Raw genomic sequence first — 3,859 nt, forward strand, 5'->3', positions numbered from 1 at the left:
CTTCAAATTGATCTTATTTTCTTCTTGTTCCGACGAGCTTGAAGCCCCGTGACCGTGGGTCCGTGGTTCCGAGTCTGAATTCCGCTTCCACAGTGACCGACTCTGCTCAGCCTCTGCCTAGTGACAGACTTTGCTCTGCCTCTGCCGAGTCTACCCAGTGACCGACTTTGCGTCGACTAGCTCCGACGATTCGACCACTGTCACCGACTCACCGCCCAGCGACATCACCTTCGTCGACAGCTCGACCCCACCGACAGTCTACGGCCTCCTCACGCGGTGTGAGTCGCAGCAATGAGATTCTCCAGAATCTCCACGGTGTGTGATTTTCTTGATTCCAATTGATTTCTGAACTTCTTGCTTCTAATTGATTTCTAAATCGGACTCAGAATCTTTATGGTTCCAGTCTGGAACTTCCAGAGATAAATTAGATGATAACAGATTAACAGGTGATTTATCTTTTCTGTTTCTGGGTAATCTGGTTGTCTTCATGGTTCCAATCTTCCAGATGAAATTGTGATTTCTGTTTCTGAATGATGGTTCTAGATGAAATTGTGATTTATGTTTCTGAATCTTGGTGATTTTAATTGAATCTTGTGCTGATGAATTTGTTCTAATTGTGCTGATTCTGAAGAAATTATGCTGATAAAATGAAAGTGCCCATTTGCCCTGTATGTAATAATGCTGGTGCCTGATGGAATTGCTTATGTTATTGTACTGAAATTGTGCTAATTTTATGGGTAATCTGGTTGTCTTCATGGTTCCAATCTTCCAAATGAAATTGTGATTTATGTTTCTGAATCTTGGTGATTTCAATTGAATCTTGTGCTGATGAATTTGTTCTAATTGTGGTGATTCTGAAGAAATTGTGCTGATGAAATGAAAGTGCCCATTTGCCCTGTATGTAATAATGTTGATGCCTGATGGAATTGCTTATGTTATTGTACTGAAATTGTGTTAATTTTTTTCCCGCATTGTGCTATAATTTTCTATTGAGTTAGATTTGTTGAGTGAGTGATTATTAAGTTTGGAATCTTTGGATTGAATAGAGATGGCTTCTGCAAGTGGATCTGGGAGTGCATCGGCTAGTAATACCGGGGCAGTAGCCAAATCTAGGAAAAATGCAACTGGAGTTAGAGATGATCCGGCTTGGGCACACGGTTATGAAGTTCCAGGAGAGAGGCTGAAGATTAAATGTAAATATTGTGACAAGGTAGTTTCTGGAGGTCCCTATAGGTTGAAACATCACTTGGGATGTACCAAGATTAACGTGGCACCTTGTCCAGCTGTTCCTGATGACGTTAAGAATAATATGCTCGCTATTTGTATGCGTTTAGAGGATCTTTCAGTGAAGAAAAAACAAGCTAGTAGTTATGGTTTAGAAGGTGATGATGTTGTAGATGTTGGTAATGATGATGAAGATGCAGGGGTTAATACAAAGAGAAAGGGAAATGAAACAGCTGAAATTTCTAGTTTCTTTAAGAAGAGGAATTTGAACATTCAAAGCAAGCAAAAACAATCAACAATTAATCAGATGATGAAGAAAAATTTGAGAGAGGATGTTTGCATGCAGATTGCTCGTTTTTTCTATACAAGTGCAATTCCATTTAATTGTGTCAAGAATCCTGAGTTTGAGAAGATGTGTCATTTGATTGGGAAGTATGGTATTGGATTGAAACCGCCGTCTTATCATGAGCTTAGTGATAAATATTTGAGAAAAGAGGTTGATAATACTATGTCATTGCTTGAGGAGCATAAAGCTATGTGGAGAAAGTCGGGGTGTTCTATAATGTCAGATGGTTGGACTGATAAGAAGAAGAGGTCCATATGCAATTTCCTAGTGAATAGCCCTAAGGGAACAATTTTTTTGACTTCCAGTGACACATCAGACATCTCCACGACTGCAGTGAAAGTATTTGAGATGATAGATGATATAGTAGAGCAAGTTGGGGAAGAGAACGTAGTTCAAATTGTCACGGATAATGCTGCTAATTACAAGGCAGCAGGTGAGATGCTAATGGAGAAACGGAAGAAGTTATTTTGGACTCCTTGTGCAGCTCATTGCATAGATCTTATGTTAGAGGATTTGGAGAAGAAGATTAAGGTACATGAGCTGACAATAATGAACGGTAGGAAGATTACGACATTCATTTACTCGAGAGCACTTCTCATCACAATGCTGAAGCATTTCACCAAGGGCAAAGATTTGATTAGACCGGCTGTGACTCGCTTTGCCACTGCTTATCTGACTTTGGGATGCCTCTTCGACAATAGAAATGCTCTAAGGACTATGTTTGCATCCAAGCAATGGAAAGGGAGTCGATTTGCAAAGTTAGAAGGTGGAAAGTATGCGAAACGTGTTATTATGGATACCAGATTTTGGAGTAATGTTAATACATGTTTGAAGGCTGCATATCCTCTCATTAAGGTCCTCCGCATGGTGGATTCGGATGAAAAGCCCGTGATGGGCTTTATTTATAATGAGATGGAGAAAGCTAAGCAGAAGATCAAAACAAACTTCAAGGATGATCGGAAGAGGTAAAATTACTTATAAGCTGTTGTAACTTATATGCTTAGTCTTTACTTACTTATTTATCATTATATTTGAAATTTGTAAATATCTAATAATGATTTGTTTCATGCTTTTAGCTATGATCCTATTAGGAAAGTTATTGATGAGAGATGGGAGGTTCAACTTCATAGGCCTCTACATGCTGTTGCTTATTACCTGAATCCCCAGTTGCATTTCTCTTCTGAATTTAGAGCTGATAGAGAAGTTATGCGTGGATTATATAAGGTTATGGATCGGATGCTAGATGATGAAGAGAGGGATAAGGTTGATTTGTAGCTAGAGGAATTCAAACATGAAAGAGGACTCTTTGGATTCTCATCTGCAAAGTCTATGAGGTTTAAGAAGACACCGGCAGATTGGTGGGAATCATATGGTGCCGATACCCCATAGTTGCAAAGATTTAGTATAAGGATATTAAGTTTGACCTGTAGCTCTTCGGGATGTGAGCGTAATTGGAGTGCTTTTGAAATGGTATTTTATGAATATGGATTTCGTTACCTTATCAGAATTCATGTTAATATATCAACTAATTGTTTTGTTTTGCTTAGGTACACACAAAGAGAAGAAATCGGTTGCATCAAAAGAAGATGAATGATTTAGTATTTGTGATGTACAATTTGAAGTTGAAAGATAAGAAGATCAGGAAGCAAGTTGATCTTCAAGTAGAGGACATTTCTTCCGATGATGAATGGATTGTCGAAGAGGAGACAAAGAATACCGCAACTTTAAGTCATAATTTTAACTTGCGTTCTCTTGGTCGTGGGGATGATGGTGATGAAGAAAGTGAAGGTATTCAAATTGGCGATGAACATGCAGAGAATATGCGCACACAAGAGCATGGCACGGTTGATGACTTAGAACTTCCCGAAGAAGATGAGTTTGATATTTTGTATGATGATGATGTTGGTGATGATAAAGATTTGGATGAGATTTGATCTATTTGTTCATTTTATGTTATGACTTATGATTTATGTTGTTAACTTTTTATTTCGGGAGTTTAAGTTATGATTTGAAATTTTGGACCTTGAATTTCGATAATTTGTAACGATATTTTGTGTTTTTATCATTTTATGACTTATTGTTGATTTGTTGGTTTTGGATCTTTATTTGAATGAACAAGAATTGATTTTTTTTGCTCAGGAAAGTATGTTACATATATATATATATATGTTATTTTTTTTAATTACAGGTAGAATCTTACGATTCACGATTCGAATCGCGATTCACGATTCTACGACCCTCAACCGATTCTAGGTAGAATCGCGATTCTGAAAACCTTGGCCGTAATAT

At 37.8% G+C, this 3,859-nt stretch overlaps 1 pseudogene; it reads left to right on the top strand.

The window, feature by feature from the left end:
* The first annotated feature begins 1,048 nt into the window (after nucleotides 1-1,048).
* On the top strand, nucleotides 1,049-3,504 carry LOC116205304 (annotated as a pseudogene).
* The last annotated feature ends 355 nt before the right edge of the window (nucleotides 3,505-3,859 follow it).

The sequence above is a fragment of the Punica granatum genome, chromosome 1 (genome assembly GCF_007655135.1).
Source record: "Punica granatum isolate Tunisia-2019 chromosome 1, ASM765513v2, whole genome shotgun sequence".
NCBI classification, from domain to species: Eukaryota; Viridiplantae; Streptophyta; class Magnoliopsida; order Myrtales; family Lythraceae; genus Punica; species Punica granatum.